Raw genomic sequence first — 21595 nt, forward strand, 5'->3', positions numbered from 1 at the left:
AGACTTTTAAAGATGCCCATATGGTGAATACCAATATTCCAGTCTCCCATGACTGCGTGCTATCGTTTTTGACCAGGGTGCTGGGTTTATACAGTGTCGCCGAGTGTGTGGTTCCCTAGGGTGCATAGCTGCTTTACTCTGGTCATGCCTGCTCCCAGCTCTGGAGGTTTGTAGTCAACGCATGAAGAGCTGGCATTTGTATTCAAAAAAGTTTAGGATTTACCCCCAGACAAACATGTTAACTTGATGCATAACTTTTTTTTTAATCCCCAAAGGTTTTCCCCCTCCACTCCCATAGGTTTCTCTTTTGAAATATGGATGTATACATTCTTGGGGAAATAACCTTTAGGGTTTTGAATAAATGAAACTTTGTGAGGGGGTAGCTTTTCATCACTGGAGCACTGAGTGTGTCTAGCAGTGAGGGTCTGTCTGATCTTCCTCCCCACTCTTCTTGCTTCTTTTTTTCTTCCATTCCTGATGTCGAACAGTGGGTTCCACCTCCTTCATGTTCCAACCTGCTGTCCGGAGTCTGCTGCAGGACCTTGGTGCAAACACTTCTTCTGCCTGGAATGCTCTTGCCCACTTCTCTGTAAGATCATTCCCGTTCCTTCAGGCACAAATAGTGGCTTCCTACTGAGGATGTCCTTGGCTAGCTGTCTGTGATATCAGTCCTTTCTTGTGGGCCTTCCACATTTTATATCCTGATTCTCTCTTTTATCTTTCTCCTTTTTGGGGGCGGGGAGCTGATCAATGTCAAATTATTTGAGTTATATTAGCTGTTTTGTTAACCCCTGCCCCTCTCACTCTTGAATACATCCAATACATTTTTTCCTAGAGGCACGGTAGAGTTTAGACTTTTATTCCCAACCAGTTTCTAGCAGGTAGAGCATCAAAATCTCTTGCTAAATAGAAGAAGGGGGAGAAAAAGTACTAAGTGACATTTGTTGGTTTCCGTCTGTCATCGCTGACCTCCGCAGCTTAGACGCAGAATTTATCTGGCAGTCGGCCCATTCATTACGCAGAACGGGTTTAGACGTTGAGGTGAGTTTTGAGGTTCCTGCCTTCAAGCGGTGTTAGCAGTGTCTCTGTTAGCAGGGACAGGAAGTAAGCTCTCAGTTGGTTTGGGGGGTTTAAAAGTATATTCAGGGGATCCAGAAGCAGCTCCCTGTGTACATACATTTCTAGACTTTCACACGTTTCCAGGAAGTCAGCAGGTGGTAACAGACACAGCCTGTGGACTTAAGGGAGGTAATGACAGAGCGTATTTGCGGGGATAGGCAAACGAAGGTCCATTCCCTTTCGTCTGTGCATAAAAGGTGTATGGCTTCCTTATCGCCGAATCCCACACCCAGCCTTAGCCCCACTGCTAGGTGAGGGGCTAGGTGGAGAGGGATTGCCGTGCGGCTCTGTAAACCGTGATAACAGGGTGGGCTGTGGAGCTCAGCTTGGCAGGGGCTGCCCGGGATCTTGCTGAGTCCACAGCAGTACTTAATTAACTGTGCAAACATTCTATTCAAGATAAGACTATAACAGTTGCCTTGGGGAAAATTCTTTGAGTCAATATTTGTTTGATCTTTTATATAGTATTTTGGCTTTGGTATTTGTGCTGGAGCACAGTCCCTATTATATATGCTGTTTTCAAGGGTTCGCCGTGTTTGCATGCCAGGTCAGCCCTGGAACAAGGATGGCTGGGAATCACTGTTTAAACAGAGGTTCTAGGGGCTTTTCACTGGATGTTTAAAAGGTGAACTTTTGGTTTTGTTTTAAGCGGTTGACAAATCATTACTAAAAATATGTATTGAAGACCCTAGTTTGATCTCTAGAATCACCTTCACCATCATCATCATCATCATCATCATCATCATCATCATCATCACACACACACACACACACACACACACACACACACACATCTCCCAAGTAATTACAGTGGCCGTGATTTATTGGACATGGCATGTAAGAAAGGCCAAGCCACTGGCCTAGTGCTCTCCTGAGGGTGAGTTAGCTCGTTTAATCCTCTTAGCAGTCCAAGTGAGGTGAAGTGATAATTGGTTTGGACTTTAATGGGGAGTAGACAATATGGCGTAAGTCTGGGGAAAGGGGAGACTAAAGAAGTTGGAAATCAGAAGGAAGGTGTCCGGTCTGGTCTGGTCCTAAGCGACAGTGGTGTCATGGCAGGTGGGGAAGTGACCCAAGGGTATGCTCTGCTAGCGACGTTGTTTCCTTCTGCAGTTACTTGGGCCTTTCTGGGCTTTCAGCGCGTGTCTTCCGGTGACAGAGACAGCAAACAAAAACACACAGAACGCCAGTGTCACGCGTGCTACGAAAAACAGCAAGGAAAGGAGAAAGTTCTGGGGGTCGTGAAGGGGGATTTGCAATGATACTTTGGTAGGAACTGCTGGGGCATTTGAGTGAAAATGGTGGGAGGAAGTGCTGAGGGCAGGAGCCTTCAGGGCCCTGGAATGGCCCTATACCTACTTCAAGGAACATGGAATTGGCCAGAGGGCTGGAAAGGGAATGGTGAAGTCGAGGGGCAGCCTGGTGGGGGAGGCAGTGGTGGACATGCTCGCCTCTGCTGGCTTCAGTGGTGGGGGTGTAACGGGAGTTTTGCTGTCATTTCCTTTTTTTTTTCAACCCTGTTCTTCGCAGCTGCCCCTGCTCTTACCTGGCAGGCCTAGCTTAGTGTCTTGGTTCTTGACCCATGCTTGTTGTGGACACAGGTACACAACCTGTTGTTGATGGCAGCTGTACAATCATCAACTGGCAGGTGACAAACCGTTTCAAGCCTGGCAGGGGGCAGGCAAGTCACCCTGATCCCCACCCTCAGTCTTTTCTGGGCCTGCACGCCTGGGTGTCTTCTTCAGTTTTCTGTACAGTATTGTATGTGTTGCTACTGGAGCTGGATCTGTAGCCACATTGGCTGGACGCTGGATCCTGGAATCTGCCTCGTTCCTGCTGGTCTATTGTTCAAGTTCATGTGTTCCTTGGGTGTTGTTGTTTTGGGGGGTCATTCCCACTGCTGTTTAGGCCCTGTGATGGGCACATGTTGGGAATACCCACAGGGTGCTTTGAGGACTCCACTTCCCTGCTCTGATATTGGTCCCCATGCACCTACTACTGCTGTGCCTCTGTGGACAATGGATTTGGAGCCTACCTACACTGGTGGGCTGTGCTTCCGCAGATGCACACTCTGAACTTTTGTCAAGATGCCTTGGGCAACAGGAGGCAGCTTGCAGGTTCTGTGGAGCCTGGAATGCCGGTTTCCGATCCTCTCTCATAAGCCCAGCATGCTGGTCCTCGTAGGCATGAGCAAAGGCCAACAGAGATGGTGAGGAGAGAGACAGGATGACAGCAGTGCCCATGCAGAAGGACATCACAAGTCAACAGAGGAAGTTTCAACAGGTGGAACATACTGGCCCACGATGGCCACTGATGAATGGTCAGAAACCAGATAAGGTTCACAGGCTTAAGGAAGAGCATTAATTAAATGGTTACAAATTCAAAGATTGCTTTCAGACAGACACTGAGCCAAATCAGACCAAGCTGTGTGAAGAATGGGAGGCAGTGAGGACCTGTGAGTGCACAGTGAGGATCTCTGAGTCAGCACAGGTTCAGGTCAGAGGCAAGCTAATATTTGCTAGTAGGGTTAGCCATTAGGTCACCCCTCTGCGCTCTCTCTCTCTCTCTCTCTCTCTCTCCCTCCCTCCCTCCCTCTCTCTTTCTCTCTGTTCCAGATTTTAGTTGCCGTTCCTTCTATGTCGATCTAAAACACCAACTTTCATGTCACTGATAGAGCAATTACAGCGCCAACAGACTGGAGTCTCAGAATTCTGGAGTGGAGTTACTATGGATATTCTCTTGGTGTTTTCCTTCCTGCTTCCAGCCATACGGACTTGACTTAGAGGGTGTACACGGAGAATTTTCCACTTGGTTATGAAGTGGGGTAAGCTCTCTGAGCCCTTAGCCCCAGAGAAAAGTCATAGGGCTGAAGAAATGTTATAGCAAACGTATAATGTCCCTAGAAGGTAACTACGTGAAGGTGTGTTCCCTTAGCTAGCTTATTTAAGGGAAATGTCTCCCTGTGCCCATCTCCCACTTTCCTGAGAAGCAGATGAATTTGAATTCACGTTGGCTGAGCATCCAGAATTTCCCGTGGAATTGCTTTTAAAAATGCTAAAATACAGTTTCCTTCCTGAATAGGTGGTTCACTCGTGCGGCTCAACAGTGAGAAGCTGAGAACGGAGAAGAGGGAAAACACGGCTCCTCCCGTCCGTCCTACACCACTTGGTGAGTTTCTTGCTTCAAGGCAAACCATGTTCCTGTGTTAACACACGCTATGCCGTCTTCAGTCAGGAATAACAACTGTAAAGAGAGGTCATCTGCAGATTCCACACACACAATTCCACCGAACCGGAAAACGGTGGAAGAACCTTGCACCGTACAGAACAGGTCCAGACCTTTTCTCTTGTCCCGATCCCCTAAACAATGCAGCACAATGACTATTTACACAACACTGACATGGAATTAGTTATTGTAAATGATCTAGAGATGATTTACAGAACATGGAAAGCTGGACCTGGGGGCTCAGGGCCTGTGAACTCAGGCACCTGGAGGCTGGGGCAGAAGGTTGCGAGTTCAAGGCCTATCTGGGCCGTGAGTCCAAGGTGAAAATTTAGTAAGATCTTGTATTCATATTGCAAAAAGAAATGGCTGAGCCTGTGTTACCAGTCCCTCATTAGAACACTCGCACAGCGTGTGCAGTGCCCTAGGTTCAGTTGGAACACAAGCAGATGAGGATAGATGTTGGCCACATGCAGAACTGATACCGCTCCACATAAGGGGTTCTGGTATCCAGGGACTTGTATGTGTCTGAGAGAAGCTAGAAGGCAAGGCCCCTCAGAGAGTGAGGTGTAATAACTTATTTCTTGTCCAAGTGAGTTGGACAAGAGTTTGTTGAAACTCTGATCATCGATTCAAGTTATAAGTATAAAGATTTATAGCCCAACAAACCTCTCCGCTGATGCGGTAATTCAAATCAGACCAAATCAAACCGAATTGGGAAAAGCCCAGGTTTAATGGATGACAGAGCTCCTAGGGGAAGACCAGGAAACCATAAAGAGGGGAAAGGAGAACCTGGAAGACCACATGATCGTTCTCTGTGGGGGGGCAGTTTAAATAGCCTGCGGGAGTGGTCTTGACCCTCTCTGGGGAGGGGTCACCATTTGGCAGGCTGGTGGAGTCTAGACTGCAGCAACTCCCAGTTCCACCCAAACATTCCAGACTCCTGGGACACATGGATGCCAGGGGCTGGGTAAAGCCTCCAACCAAACATCCAGACTCCTTTGATATAGGGGTACCAGGGGGCTGGGGTGACGCCTGAACCCAAACAATAGGATCCCTGTATACCATAGAATCCATGCTTGCGATTCAGTCTGTCACTTGGAGAACAGTGCAGTGCCTACATCCCCAAGGCAGGCGATGGGGCAGGATCTTAGGTCTCACCAACCTCAGGAGTAGGAATTGGCCAGACATGTGTCTATCTGGAGTAAAGCAAGGGGGAGATGATCTTGGAAGGGGATGTTGGCTGCCCACATTCCTTATCTCACGCTTTAGTCCCATAATGTAATCTTTTCATGGTCGGAACCACAATTCAAGCACTCTAAGATGCCTATGATTGGGCTTTAGTTATTCCTTTTTTCAGAGAGGGTCATCTTTAGCTGCCCGGGCTGGCCTCCGACTTTAAGGTCTTCCTGCCTCAGACTCCTGTGCACTGTGATTGGAAGTGTACACTGCTGTGTTCAGATCTGGGTTTTCAATTTGGATTCCTCCTCCTCCTCTTCATTTTCTAAAGTTGCTTCCTTAGGTGCAGTGCTGTTCTGACTGAGAACAGTAAACTAACGAGAGTAGAAAAATGTGGAAGCAGCCAGTTGGGTTTGCTTTTACTGTTTTTATTTTGATGATTCGATGCATACATATTTATATATACAATACTATATATATGGTTGTGCATCGTATTTGTAGTGCATGTGTGTATTATTGAAATTTGCACCAGTGAGCAAGCAATTAGATTTGTATGTTTGACCTAAATCTTTTCATGTGATAGAATTAAATAAAACGATGCAAGGGGTCAAAACAGGAACCAGCAAAGCGTGATTTTGAACTCCTTTAAAAACCATCCAGATCTGGATGTGGTGGAGGACATCTGAAGTTCCAGCATCCAGGGGGATGCTGAGCCAGGAGCATCCAGAGATGGAGGCCAGCCTCAGCTCAATATTGAGACACCTCCTCAGAATAGGTGTCAAAGCCGTGGGAAAAAAAAATCAAGTTGTCTGTTTTGTGCTAAGGACTGGAGAGCAGAGATGGCTGGGCACTCCTCTGTAAAAGGGATTTCATAGAGAACACCCTCAGTGAGATCTGAGTTTGACCAGGAACTTGCAGGTCATTCTAAAGCAAAACAAAATGCCTCCCGCAAAAACAATGGTTAGAAAGTTGATCACAGGACGACTAGGTATTAAAGAAGGGGGAGGGGGCAGTTAGTCAAATGAGTCCTAAGTCCCTGAAATGCTCATATTCCAAAGAACAGCCAAGGAAAATAAATATGGCTGACATGTTTTGAAAAGCAGTGTTAATAGAGCCTAGTGTGTCAGGACACGTTTGGTGGGTGAATAAAAATAATCAGAAACAAAAGAGAATATAAATCGAACCCCCAACAGTGAGATGGTGTAAGGTGGGTGCTGATCACTGTGTTGTTGACTGGGAGCCAGGGTTATCTAAGAAGGGGAACCCTCCCCTGAAAAAGTGCCTTCATCAGATTGGTCTGAAGATTAAATCTGTGGGGGCATTGTTTTGATTTTGATTGATATGGGAGGACACAGCCCACTGTGGGAGGTGCTACCCACCCCTAGGCTTATGGCCCTGAGTTGTTTACAAGAGCAAGGTAAGCAAACTGTGGGGAGCAAGCTGGTAGGCAGCATTCCACCACAGTCTCTGCTTCAGCTCCGGCTTGTGTTTCTGCCCTGGCTTCCTTCAGTGATGGTCTGTGATTGGGACACATAGGCCAACAACCCCTGTCCTTCCCAAGCTGCTTTTGGCCAGTGTTTTATCACAGCAGCAGAAAGTGAACTTGATACCTCGGAAGGTGAGCCTAGCTCTGCTACTGAGGCAGGAGGATGAGGGAGGCAAGGATAGCCCAGAGTAAGCAAAGTCCTGGGGAAGAATCCAAGATGGTGGCAGAATGGCTTTTTAGTATGACAAATGAGATGTCAGAATTTAACGCCAAACGAACGTGAACTCTCAGACAGAGCCATTATGAAAAACTTTAGAATGATTTTTCTACCTGAGCAGTCACACCAAGAGGAATTTTAACTTGACACATCTGTTTTTAAAGGAAATGCTTGATATACAGAAAATAGCTCTCTAAAGTTTAATGCATATTCCAACATTCAAGAGGCAGAGGCAGGTGAGTCTCTGTGAGTTCGAGGCTAGCCTGGTCTACAAAGCGAGTTCCAGGACAACCAGAGCTGTTACACAGAGAAACCCTGTCTGGAAAAAGCAAAAACAAACAAACAAAAAGTGTAATACATAACAAACAATTGAAAATGAGACAGCATCTAACCAGAGAGAGGGATGTGTGAATTCTAGCATATTTATACAATGGGATGTTTTATAGCTAAAATAATATTTAGGTGTGAAGCAGAATAAAATTTATGTGGGAAAAGGCAGGAAAGAAATGCTAGTCACGGTTGTAAATATGTAAGAGGGTTTAAAAAAGATTTTATATGTGCTTATATAAGATTGTGCAAACACGGATGCCTATAGAGGCCGGAAGAGGGTACCAGATCCCCTGGAGCTAGAGTTACAGATGGCAGGGAGCTGCCTGGAAGGGATGTTGTGAACTGACCTTGGGTCCTTGAAGCACACTTAAGCACTGAGCCATCCCTCCAGCCCATGTGAGATGATTTAAAAAACAAACAGAAACAAACAAGAGCTTTCTGGATCTAATAGTGAACTATAATGAGGATTTATTATAAAAGTAGAATAAGTAAATCCTTTAAAAAAGAAGAGTAAGTAAATAAACATATAAAAAAAACCCTAAAGTTGAAAATGGGTTGAAAACATCATTTTCTTTTTTTAAATTAATTAATTAATTAATTTATTATGTATACAATGTTCTGTATGCCTGCAGGCCAGAAGAGGGACCAGATCTCATAGATGGTTGTGAGCCACCATGTGGTTGCTGGGAATTGAACTCAGGACCTTTGGAAGAGCAGTCAGTGCTCTTAACCTCTGAGCCATCTCTCCAGCCCCAACATCATTTTCTTTATTTGGTAGAGGGTGCTGTCACAAATACTTTGAGTCTAAGTTGTTCACGGCATTTTGGTGAGTTCTTTGGTGTGCTGTATAACGACGGACATCAGTGCGCTGCGTAGCATTGGGCAGCGGTGCGGCCGGCAGCGGTGTGCTGCGTTGCGAGGGGCATTAATGTGCTGTCACTAGAGTTGATTCCACGGTGAGGACAAAGAACGAACAATGAAGTGAGTCATTGCTAATCCAGATGTGGATGGCTTGCAGCCTCCACCTTCACCTCCATACTAGTCACTTGCAGTGATGACCAATGGCCTGCTGACCACAGACACTTAGTGGTCAGTCCAGGAAGGAAAATGCCAGGCGGTGGCTCATTTGATTTTCCAGGAAGTCCCTTGTAAAAGATCAGAGTCTGGGTGTGCCCGTAGAATAAGCCGTCCTTTTCACGTCTTCACACAGAGCTCTGCAGGGCAGCAAGACTTTCAGCCTTCAGTGTCTGGGAAAGCTAGGAGAGCTACCTGCACACAGTAGGCCTACTCTGAAAACATGTTCTCTTTGTACCTAGGAATCTTACTTATTTACATTTTGATCTAACATTTCTTCCATTTCTCTCTTCCTCTCTGTCCGAGAGCTTCAAACTCAGTATTCTGTTGCCCCTGCTTCCCAAATGCTGGAATTCTGGGCATGTATCCCAACTGTATCTTTCTTTTCTTGAAAGCAATGCGGCTTGTAGACGGGATAGTGTTTATTTTTGGCTTGGTTTTTTTTTTTTTTTTTTTTATAAAATATTTAATGGGGATGGCTTTGAAGGCTGGTGTCCTTGCTTTAAAAGTGTTTATTACTAAAAGCAAGTGGTCACATGAACACATGCTATCATTCTTATCCTTTCCCTTGACTTAGAGATAGGTTCTTGCTGTTGCTCCGGAGTGGCCTTGAACTTGTAAACTCAAGCAATCCCCTCGCCTCAGCCTCCTGAAGAGTAGGGATTCTGGTATGTGCCTCTATATCTGGCTTAATTGTTCCATTTTGAGCCACAGTGAAGAATCCCTGCCATTAACATAGTATGCGAGCTCTTTCTTGGCAAATGTCATTTTAATGGACAGTTGCAAAGTCAAACGCTGAAGTTCTCACATTGGCCAATGACACTGGCACCTGGTCTTCCCGTTTGTCATTAGGCTGAAAGTGACTCTGTGTCACCAAGAGAGAAGGTCTATTGGAATGACAGTAGGTCCTGATGGTGATTTAGGCTGGGACCTCCTGCTGTTTTCCTTAAGGTCACATGAGGGGTGTGACAGTCAGCCTTGCCAGTTTGTCTGGTAGGCTAGCCACGTCAGGTCACAGTGCCTCACTGCAGGCCAGCGGAGGATCCGTGAACTGAGCAAGTCCAATCTGTGCCGGTGACGGGATTTCCACTGTGACTTTATATCCTTACTGTTCCAGAGGTGCCATGGCCCCAGACAGAGGTCCCCATGTCCCACCACAACGGAATCGTCACTTGGATCAACTTTTTGCTTTCTTCCGTAGTCTTAAGATGCTTTGCTCACACCATCAGTGAGGGTTTGGAGGACATGATCCCTTCCTGTGAACCAGTGCTTTGAAAAGTAGGCTGGGAAAATGAGCAGTCACCTGGTCCTCTGAGGACTAAACTGTGACTTTTTCCAGAGGAACCGTGATCAGCGTCTGTGTTCTCCATACAGCACAAAGGGAAGCTGCCTTTTCTACATAGCTCATTAAGGTGAGCCCAAGCCAAGGGTGTTAATTTCAGAGATAGTCAAACGGGTGTGGCTTGTTTTAAAACTCGGAAGGAGAAATGGCAACTTCTAATACTACTGCCACCAAATTTAACCTGGGTTCTCTCTGTCTAACGTTAGAGCCAGGGTCTCATTGTGTAGTTGAGGTTGGCCCTGAATTCACAGCCCCCTGCCTCGGCTTCCCCAGTGCTGGGATGGCAGGTATGAGCCACCGCGCCAGCTGTGGTGTGGTCTCTGAACTGCCGGCTGGGAGCTGAGCTGCAAAGTGTGTGGGAGCAGCTCGTTCTTGTACCCCACCCCCACCCCGCCGGCCGACCTCTTCCTATCCAGCATGTATGGACATTCAATTAATGTCTTAAATGAGATCATTTCCATTTTGTAGAATTTAACTCTAGCCACATAGTTCCAGCTAATATTAAATCCAATCTAGATATTACAGGCTTTTAATGCGACTTGGATTTGAGCCATAATGGGCATATACCAGGGTTCAAGTCATAAAACCCACCCTAACGCTGACTGCTCTCTGAGGCTCATTTTTTGTTTTCTGGGACTGCATCTGAAGCACACTATGTAGCACATGGTTTTTGCTGGACTGACGTTTTTGGAAGACAACAAAGATTCATTCTGTGGTAAAGTTCAAAAATGCTTGTGAACTACCAGGCCCTCTTATTTAATACGTCTCATAACTTATTAAAATGCCATTTCTGTTTACCCTCCCAACCCCATGTGTTTCCTTTTCAGTAACTACATTCCTCTGTAGCAGATTTAGGTATTTGGAAACTAAGTCATTTCCATAGTGGCAATTACCAGCCCACAGGGGAAGTTGTATGGCATCATTTACATTCGTGGGGTTAGGAACCACCTTCAGGAAGGTGCTCTTGCTCCCAACATTTGCTGCAGCAGAGGCCTCTTAAGCCATTCCACATGTGGGACTCAGATCGAAGTTCTCAGGGGGGCGGAGCCTGTCATTTATTTTATACTTTTGAAAATTTCTGTGGTGCAGTCTCTCTTGCTTCCTACGGTGGTTTGTGACTGCAAGGGACTCCTTTATCTTTCTGCACCTGTTTCTTTGTCTCTGAAGCAAGAACAGCGAGCGCAGCTTTGATGGTCACTTCCAGTGGAACTGTGAAGGTGTTAGCTTGTTAGAGCCGCCATAATATTAATGGCAGCGGATCCATGGTGGGAGAGGCATAGCAAAAGTGCTCCGAGTGAGTCACTCGTGAGGTGAGACTGAAAGCCAGGGCTTGGCAGGGCTGTGCCCTTCTGTCCCCTCTGTGTTCCCTTCTCCGGCTTCTGGTACTTCCTTGGTTTGTGACAGCAGAACTCCCAGTTTCCAGCTGATGTTCTCCCTGGGGGCATGTCTGTACCCAAACGTACCCTTCTTAAGAGGGCACCTGTTGGGTGGATAAGACCCACCCTTCTCCAGAATGAGCTCACCTTGCCTAATTATATCGGATTGTCAAAGAAACTCGAATTCTGAAACTTAAGGCTTGAGATGAGCATTTGGATTTGGGTGGAGCATGTGTGTGGGACCGTGACAGTGAAATTCAGTACAAGGAAAGGTTAGTGAGGAAGTCTAAGAGCATTGGGCGGTCTGGAGAGACAGGCTATGTTGCGTCTCCCAGGTTCCCTTCTTGCTCTAAACACTCAGGGGCTGCAGGGGCAGTGCTTACTGCTCTTGCAGAGGACACAGGTCTGGTTCCCAGCACACACATGGTAGTTCAAAACCCTCTGAAATTCTAGTTCTCTATTCTCTTTTGGCCTCTACAGGCACCAGGCACAGCACATATACACTGTCAAAATACTCCACATGTTTATAAACAGCCTAAGAGCAGACAAACAAAACCAAACTGTTATTATAAAACTATCAAATAGTTTTATAATCTATTATCAAATAGATGAGGAAATGCTAACTGGTAGATTTGGCCTCTGCCCGAAGAGCAGGCAGAAGTCTACCAATCTATGTTTTGAAATCATGGTTTATGTCATGTTTTCTTTCCCAGTTTGAGCTTCTGTGTACAAAGGTGACTAGATCTGGCCTAGGCTGTAAACAGGCAGAGCCACAGGTGGCTTTGTGGAGGCCTCACTTGTTTATTGGCTTCTTTGAGATCCCAGATAGAAGACATAATAGAAGATCAAAGGCCTTTGTAATTACTTCCCCCCAGCAATTCTTGCTAATGCCTGCAGAGCTATTTGTCAGCTGTTGCTAGGACTGTGTCTAATTTCACTTTACATACAGACTTAGATGTTCCCTCCAAACTGCCGGGAGCTCTTCTCTGTCTCTAAGTTGACAATTTTATGTAACACCACTATTTCTTAAGCTCCTTCAGAAGCTCAGAGAGCTCCTGGTGCAAGATTTCACAGTGCTCACTTTATGTAAACCTTTCATTGAAGTGTAGCATGCTTACAGACAACCAAAAGACTGGGATTCACTGAACAGACTGATTTGAAAGTATCCCTGGCGAGAAATAGATCCTTATCAACGACCCCTGTCAAGCCCCCTCCTAGCCACTATTCCTCACCACTGTTGGAATTTTATGTGCTCTCTCTCTCTCTCTCTCTCTCTCTCTCTCTCTCTCTCTCTCTCACACACACACACACACACACACACACACACACACACATTTAGAGACAGGGTCTCTCTAGCCCTGGCTGTCCTGGTGAATATTTTGAAAGTTATATTTTTGTGAGTGTACACATGAATGTGTGTGTGTGTGTGTGTGTGTGTGTGTGTGTGTGTGTGTGTGTGTGGTGTGTGTGTGTGTAGGCCAGAGTAGTGTCTGCCTTCTTTCAGTAGACATTATATGAGCTTTCACCCATGTTGTTCTAATTTTTCTATGATATTCCAGGAAGCCTCCCTATTTTATTAATGGCAGATACTGTTTTTTGTCTTGTTTTGTCTTTTCATTGCTGTGGTGTACTGGAACTGCAGTCTGAGTATCCTTATTTTTTCCTTCAAACAAGCAAACACATGTTGAAGTAATTCATTTTCTGCTTTCCAATATTTAATATTTGAAGGTCTCCCAAGGACCTTTATTCTGTGCCCCTCGGGTGTTGTTGGAAGTCTCCCCCCACTTCAAAAACTGTTTGCAGTGATGTTGAGGGAAACATGTAGTTGGGTCTTTGGAATTTTCTAACAGCGATGTGTGAAAAGAAAGATGTGAACAATGGCAAGGAAGCCACTTGGAGGTGTCCTGGGAGCCATGGCGGGACGAGGTCATATGTCTTTGCTGTTCTTGCTTTGATTCCTGTGTAGCGTGAGCCTGTGTCAGGAAGCAAGCTGTGATTTTGATTGAGGTTCATTCTTTCAGTGATAAATGACTGTGGGTGCTGAGACTTGCAAGGACTTGGGCTGCGGAGGGGGTGGCACTAATGGTTTTATGAAAGAAATTGCTAGCATACTCACCTAATTCCTGCCTCTTTAAGCAAAGATGACTGAGCCTTCTGAATGTAAATTCTGTTAACTATTTTTTGTGTTTTACATGAGTGTTTCTTTTACTTCTTGATAGTAGTGCTTAATGACTATGCTTAATGACAATGAGTAATTCTACATGGGAGTCCATGAATCAGGATAGTTGTAAGACACTTGGTGCCTGATGAACGGTAAGACCTCAAGAACTGCAGCAGTTGTAATTGTTTAAATTATTATTATTATTATTATTATTATTATTATTTCCCAGTGGAGGACCCAGGGTTGGCAAATTTCTTTTATTTATTTATTTATTTTTTTTGTGGTTAATAATCGCACTGTTCTAAGGCAGCCGGAAAGGCTTGTGAGCTGAGCCTGGCTGAGGACAACCATAATTCAAGCCTCCCTTTCTACTCCGCTGCCCTCAGGAAATAAGGAATGCAGGGTGTGGAACTGCCTTCTCCCTAACTGCTTGGCTGCCCTGGCTGTGCCTCCGCAGAGAGACTGTGCGCTGGAATGTGAAACAGACGTGCCTGTTGTCAGATTACAAAGCCAAAGCCCACGTCAGGTCCCTGGGCTGGATCTAGGGGTACTGAGCAGCGTACCCTAGAAGGGACTAAAACGCACAGTCGGGTAATAGGCAGGCAGTTGCTGCAGAGGACAGTGATCCATACATCTCCAGTAGGGTAATATACACAGAGCTACTCAAAGGACGGCGGTCAATGTGTCTCCAGCTTTGATGTCTTCATTAGGGTTTCTATTGCTGTGAAACACCATTACAATGGCAACTCTTATAAAAGAAAGCATTTAATTGGGGTGGCTTACAGTGTCAGAGGTTTAGTCCATTATCATCATGGCGGGACATGGCAGCATGCAAGCAGACATGGTGCTGGCTACATCTTGATCAGAAGACAACAGGAAGTGGAGCATGGGAGACCTCAAAGCCCACCCCCACAGTGACACACTTCCTCCAACAAGGCCACACCTACTCCAGCAAAGCCACACCTATTAATGGTGCCACTCCCTTTGGGGGCTTTTTTTTTTTTTCAAATCACCACAGAGGCTATATTGGCAAACAGTTGTATGTTGCTGTGTCTGCCCTTCCCTTTTATCTGAAGTTTCTGTCCCACCCAGTCCTGAAGCTGTTAAGTCCCAAAGAAATCAACAGAGGTCTTCATTAATTATAAACTGGTTTGCCTATTAGCTCAGGCTTCTTAGTAACTCTTATAACTTGTATTAGCCCATAATTCTTGTCTATGTTAGCCACGTGGCTTGGTACCTTTTTTGGCGAGGCAGCCACATCTTGTTCCTCTGTGGTTGGGTCATGACTAGAGAATGAAACTTTCCTCTTCCCAGAATTCTTGTTGCCCCACCTCTACTTTCTGCCTGGTCACCCTACCTATACTTCCTGCCTGGCTACTGACCAATCAGCATTTATTAAACAAGTACAAGAAACAAATCTTTACAGGGTAAAACTGTTGTCCCATAGCACTTCCCTCTCTCATTTTATTTATAGCATTCCATCCCTGAGTACTTCAGAATGCACCTCAAGAATAGGGACATTATACAGTATCACACTTAAAAGTATGTACAGCAGTCTTTTAAAAAAAATCATCTAATAACTAAAATATTTTCAATTTTCCCTGCTTATTAAAAAAATCTTTTTAGGTTAAAATTTCTCTTCTAGCACCTTTTGTAGGCCTGGGTTTGCAAGTAGATACAGTTTAAATCTGGTTTTATCATGGAATGTCTTATTTTCTCCATCTATTGTGATTAAAAGTTTTGCTGGGTATAGTATCTGGCCTGGTATCTGTGGTCTCTTAAAGTCTGCAGATCCTGGCTTTTAGAGTCTCCATTGAAAAGTTGGGTGTTATTCTAACAGGTCTGCCTTTAGATGCTGCTTGATCCTTTTCTCTTGCAGTTTTCAATATTCTTTATTTGCTCCGTACATTTAGAGTCTTGATTTTTATGTAGCCAGGAGACTTTCTTTTCTCATCCAGTCTCTTTGGTGTTCTGTAAGCTTCTTGTACCTTGATAGGGACTCCTTCACTAGGTTATGGAAATTTTCTTCTATGATTTTGTTGAAAGTATTTTCTGTGTCTTTGACCTGGGTTTCTTCTCCTTTCTCTATCCCTGTTTTTCTTAGATTTGGATTTTTCATAGTGTCCCAAATTTTATGGATGTTTCATGTCAAGAATTATTTAAATTTAACACTTTCTAGGCTGAGGTATCCATTTCTTCTATTGTGTTTTCAATGCCTGAGATTCTCTCTTCAACTCTTACATTCTGCTGGTGAGGCTTACCTCCAGGGTTCCTTCTCAAGTTCCTAAATTTTCACTTCTGCATTTCCTTCAGCTTGGATCTTCTTTGTTGGTTCTATTTCTACTTTCAGGTCATTTTCTTCCACTGTTTGTTCTTTCACAGATTTCTTAGGGAAGTTATTCATTTTCTCTTTTAGGACCTCTGTTATATTCATCAAGGCTGTTTAAGGTCTTTTTCTTGTGCTTCAGCTATGCCGTGATTCTCAAGGTCTTCTGTGGTAGGGTTTCTGGGCTCCGACAGAGACATATTGTCCTGGCTGTTACTGATATTGTTTTTTACACTCCTGTTTAGGCATCTAGGCTTCAGAAGATTGTAATTCTAGGTGCTGGTATCTGGTCTTGTCTTTGTTGGATGGGTGTTTGTTCCTTGGTTCTTAGGAGAGTGTGGCAGCTGTATATTGCCTAATAGGTTGCCAGGTAAAATGTGTTTCCAGGTATTGGGATCTAATACTTAGGAGAGAAGATGAACCAGGGAAGGAATAAGTGTGCCCACAGGAGAGAGAGGAAAACAGGGTGTCCACCAGGATCTGCTTAGTTCCCTGGGAATAGGGTCAGGAAGCAAAGAGAGGCTGCAGCAGGTGGTTTGCAGAGCTGGGGGTGAGGCTGGGGAACTGGAGCTGGAGGAATGGAAAGAGGTGATGATCTGTAGCTAGCCGACTCGTCTTGCTGGCCAGAGTGGCCTGCAGGTTTCCAGGGAACTTAGGGAAAGAAACTCTCTTGGTTATATACAAAGATCTCGTGAAAAAATTAAGTAGAATGTTACAGGCTTCATGTTGGGGTCACAGGCACAGACTGAAGTGCTAAGTCATTGACAGTTTAGGGAATCTTCACAATGGTGATTAGCTATGTTAGAGTAGAGACATCAGGACAAATGTAGTTTCCAAAATTCTCTCATTGAAGAAAAGTCATCTTATGGGGGAGACGGTTTATTATATCATCCAAGAACACAGCTTCTGGAACAAGGACTGGGCAGAGCTATCAGATATTTTCTGAGCGTCTTTCTGAGGAGCTATTCAAATTCTCAGTTTTCTCTCCCTAAAAAACAGTGGTAATTTTTAATACCTGCCGGAGCAAGAACTGGAGGATGAACGCATGCGTGTAACGTGTGTAGGATCGTACTGTCGCCTTAGAAGTGGATTGGTTTACATACTCCCCATTCTAGGAATGTTGTCTCTAAACCAGGAGCCATTTGGCATGAAGTACAACAAGCAGAGTTTAAAGAGAACACTCCAGGCAATTAGTTAACCTTCTGTTGTGTAGCAGTCTATTATGAGCCCAGCTAGGGGCTGGCTAGTAGGGTCTCTTTCAGATTGGAAGGGGCTGGTTGGCAGGGTGTGTTGAGGCCGTGAGGCTGCATCTGGTGCAGTGGGAAGAGCCGGGATGAGCTGTGCAGGTTCCGGAGGGATGACGGGAATATGTCTGCCAAGCATGTGCCCCACCTCCCTCCCACCCATCACTAAGCTCTTTGATCTAGTAAAGCTTTCTTCTGTGCTTTTTTTCTTCTTATGTTTGATGTGAACCCATGATCTTGCAAACTTAAAAAGTTCAATCTGGTGTTAATAGCTTTCCTGAGTGATGTTTACAACCTATGTAATTGTTGTAGACAATGTATAGAAGGTACTCACTTTGAATAAATGAAGGAAATAATTTGTTACTCATAGCTTTTTTCATCGGTTGGCAACTTCCTGGTTTTTTGTTTGTTTTTTGTTTTGATTAACTTTATTTATTGTGCAGTTTTATTTGTCCCATACCCATCAGTTTTTAAAAAGTATTTACCTAAAAGTATTAACTGGTCTGACAAGAAACATTTAAAAATCTATTAAAAAGCCAAAATCACTTATTTTGTAATGTGAGCCTTAAAGGCCTATATGTTAAAAAGCTTAACCACCTACCAGTGTTACCATGGGTTAGTGTGGAACCTTAGGAGAAGGGAGAAGGTCAGGTCACTGGGGACCCCTCCTTACGCGGGCCATTGGGATCCCAGACCCATCTTCTGTTTTTATTTCTCAGACCCACGAGAGACAAATACCAGACTCCTGTGTGCTATGCTTCCACAGGCCTAAAGTGACGTGGGCTAAAACCTTTGAAACAGTGAGCCAAAACAATCCTTCACTTGCTTCAAGTTGATTATCGTGGGTGTTCATCCCAGCAATAGAAAGGTCACTGACGGAATGGAACTATGCACTGACTGCATGAGTGAGGGTGCGCCCGAAACTTCGGGTCTTCAGAACTAGGATGGGACCATTGGGCTTGCATCTTTATCCTCTTGTTTCCTCAAAATTCACCTGTAAGTGTGTGATGAGAGTAGATACCTATTTGGAGAATCGAAAATCTGTGGCTCGTACTGAGTTGTTTGTATGGGGATCAGGAAATCAGGTAGGTCATCCTGTGTAGAGCTCCATCAATCTAGTGTGGTAAGAATGTTGTGCCATCACAAGATGCTGAATTAATGGCAAAAATGGGTGATGTCCTTTAAAAGCTCTTTAAGTTCAGAAGTCTGTGAACCACTCTATGGAAGGCACAGACCAAGCCCACACCATTAACACCACATAGAGTCACACACAATTATATTGTATTTGGTCACATGGACTAGTTTTCCAAGAATTGTTTAGATATAATTTCCAACTGGCCAGAGAGGGCCATGATGACGTGAATGGCAGAATGAATTGGTGTGCACTGAAATAACACATCTCTTCTTCTTTCATTTCCATTTTGGATTTTCTTCTTTTGGCTTAAGAGAGGACATAGTCACAGAATGTTCAGAGCAGAAAACATCTTTATTAATTTTATTAATATTTCTATTCTGTTGTCTAGAGGAATGGAAGCAATTGGATGAATATGTCTATATCCATATCTATATCTATCTCTACATCTTTATGAAGAATTATTGAATCAGCTTATGTTAAAGCAATAACAACCCTGGCCTAACACCCGAGACACTGAGAACCTAAGAGTAGCTGCCTCACGCTCTGGAGGCCCACAACCCTGGAGTTGCTTGGTCCATGAGGTTGGGTCGCAGTCTGGCACTGGAAACCTAGAGGAGGCGTGGAGAGCTGCTGGTCCTTAGTTGGTGACAGAAGCCTGGAAACACCGGTTCTGTTATCATCACAGAAACAGCAGCAGACATTTATGTCAACTGGACAGCAAATGGGAAGGCCAAACAAGGGAACGGTGCAAATCTCATGCCAAAGGAAAATGCCCTACAGCCACATACATCCCTTTCACCCGGGCTGTGGACAGAAGGTACCACTCACACCCAGCTGTGTCTCCCACATTTTTAAGGCAATCTGGACAGTTCTTAGGTATGGTTCCCTGCTCAGGTGAGGCAGAGCACCCACATATTTCCAGAGTATTTTGGATGGACCAGGGCAAATTCAAACAATGGTAGCTTGCATTCACTATTGGATCTTGTCCCATGCTCAGTCACTGATGCTTCTGAATGCTGACATTTTATATACTAAAGTGTGCTTATGCATGCAATAAAGGAGGACTTCATTCTTGATGTCTTATGTTGACTAAGGTAGAAGTGGCATTACCTTTTAGGGGACTCTTGATTTGAGCTTTGCAATAAAATAAAACCTTGCACATATTTTCATATGAATAATTTTGTTTATTCTGTGTTTCATGTGTTGGAATTTATAATCTAAGTAAAGGACCTAAATAAAATGAAGGACTTAAACTTTGTTTTTATTTTAATACATTCATATATGAATACACACAAATATGTCTGTAACACAATATACAATATATTAAATATTTAACACCATGATTATATATACAATAAATATATGTTTATATAGAAAGATTATATAAAACATTTAAAAGATTATATGTATATATAAATATTTTTAAATGATGATGTATTTACCTTATATGGAATGTATATTAATATATGTAAAGGTTAGCAATTTGGACATTCTGGTGTATTGGACTTTGGACACTGCTTCTGGAATGTTCTGATCATTTACCCTTAGCTTCAGTTCTTTTTTTTTTATTAAAGATTTATTTATTCAGTATGTATACAGTGTTCTGCAGGTCAGAAGAGGGCACCAGATCTTACTACAGATGGTTGTGAGCCACTTTGCGGTTGCTGGGAATTGAACACAGGACCTCTGGAACAGCAGGCAGTGCTCTTAATCGCTGAGCCATCTCTCAGCTTCCCCTTAGCTTCCGTTCCTTAGCGTTTTCAATCATTCCAACTATGTCCTCTTCATTTCAGAGGAGGGCAGTCCCAGAGCTGCGTCTGGTTTTCCTGGGGCTTATCTTCATCCTAGACAGCACCCTTTGTTTTTTGAAAGGTACACCCGCACAAATCTGTGAAAATATACTGAGTGGGGTTTATATTCTGCTTGTCGTCAATTCGTTTATGATGCTGTCCATCATTCTGTTCATAAACCAATGAACATTTTTGACATATTGTGCCTCTTCTGCAAGTTAAATGCGGAGATGTTATGGGCTGTGAAAAAGAACCGAGGGAGGGAAGAGTGGCAGGAAAGGACCACGGCTGACAAACGTCAGCCAGTTTTGAGGGCTACTGCTTTGGAAAAAGTTGGTTTAGGCTAGAGGTGTGTGAGAAGATGAGTTGTGGTTCTGTGAGAATTAGATGCTGCAGACAGTTTGTGTGAGCTGTGGTACCCAGATTTGGTGGTGGTGGAGGGAGGGGGAGGCCAGGAGCAGAGAAGCTGAGCTGGAGGAACCACAGCAAGCAGGGAACTGGAGGCGTTTGTGTGGCTGGGTCTGACATGTGGATGGGGAATGGGAATTTGGGTTGGAGGAGAAAGCCTTGAGATTTAGGGAGTAACACATCTGCAGTGTCAAAGTGCTGATTAGGTAAGCTTTCCACATGGATATGAAAGGTATCCGCTTACTTTCTACTACCACATTTCCTTCATTGCTCATGGCCGTCACATGAGTTTTCAATTCTCCGCTGTTTCTAGAAAGCAGAATTTTTCTTTTATGTTTTCTGCTTGTACAATGAACCTACATTATATCTACTTTTCCATCTTTTATCTGTGAATAAATTGATGTTTTTCGATTCATGATGGTCACTTTGAATTATTTTTGTATACTTTGGCTCTTGTGCTGGTTTGGTAACTATCTGTTTCTTCATCAGGGATTCTTATCAATCACCTTGACACTCCTTTACAACAACTCAACAGCTTTATCTTCCTAATTATGATAACAAAGGAGTCTTCTTTCTGATGAATGCTACTTTTTGATACTATGGACTTGGTATAAAGTGTTAGAGCAATAACGGATAAAATAAACATGCATAATGCATGAGAAAATTTTGTCCAGGAAATAAGAAAATAATTATCTCTTTAGTGTTTGGTACTGATTTAATTATTTTTGGTCCCTGCGTGAAAATGAATAGATACAATAAATGGTACATAAAGGATACACTCTTTGGAAGTGTTGTGTGTCAGCATGCTGCTTTATCAAATAAATACACAGAAAGTTTTGACAATGGAGTTTTAGCTCCCAAAGGAAAACTTGAATAAAGCCTTGTAACTTCTAGAAAACTAGGGATTTGTTGTCTTGTGAAAACATTTTGCTCATAAAGATCCTAATTAGATTTGCTAAACCAAATATCCTAAGGCTTGTCTGAAACATGTCCTAGCAGCCCTCATCCTCACACAGCCCTCAGGCCCTCTCAGTTGGCGAGGGTCTACTGCCCTGTGATAAACCACTTGGGGATTGGGTTTTGGGCATAGAGTAATTCTGCGTTTCCTCAGGAGGCTGGCTATCTTATTAGCTCTCAGAATCTTCTTTGTGGAGACGCAAAAATGAAATAGACCTTCCTCTGTTAC

The 21595-nt window shown here is 44.0% G+C and overlaps 1 protein-coding gene across 12 annotated transcripts in view; it reads left to right on the top strand.

Annotated features, from left to right (window-relative positions):
- Lypd6b (LY6/PLAUR domain containing 6B) overlaps positions 1-21595 on the top strand; it is a 176738-nt gene that overhangs the window by 26559 nt on the left and 128584 nt on the right. For 11 of the 12 annotated variants that reach the window (XM_085681145.2, XM_087899933.1, XM_085681141.2 and 8 more), the window contains exon 2: positions 4201-4287. The gene's annotated coding sequence lies outside the window, so the exon portion shown is untranslated. Of the gene's footprint in view, positions 1-3710; positions 3944-4200; positions 4288-21595 lie in introns of those variants that run through there. The other variant, XM_085681142.2, reaches the window with a different exon arrangement.

Source organism: Myodes glareolus, chromosome 21 (assembly GCF_982192425.1).
Source record: "Myodes glareolus chromosome 21, mMyoGla1.1, whole genome shotgun sequence".
Lineage (NCBI taxonomy): Eukaryota > Metazoa > Chordata > Mammalia > Rodentia > Cricetidae > Myodes > Myodes glareolus.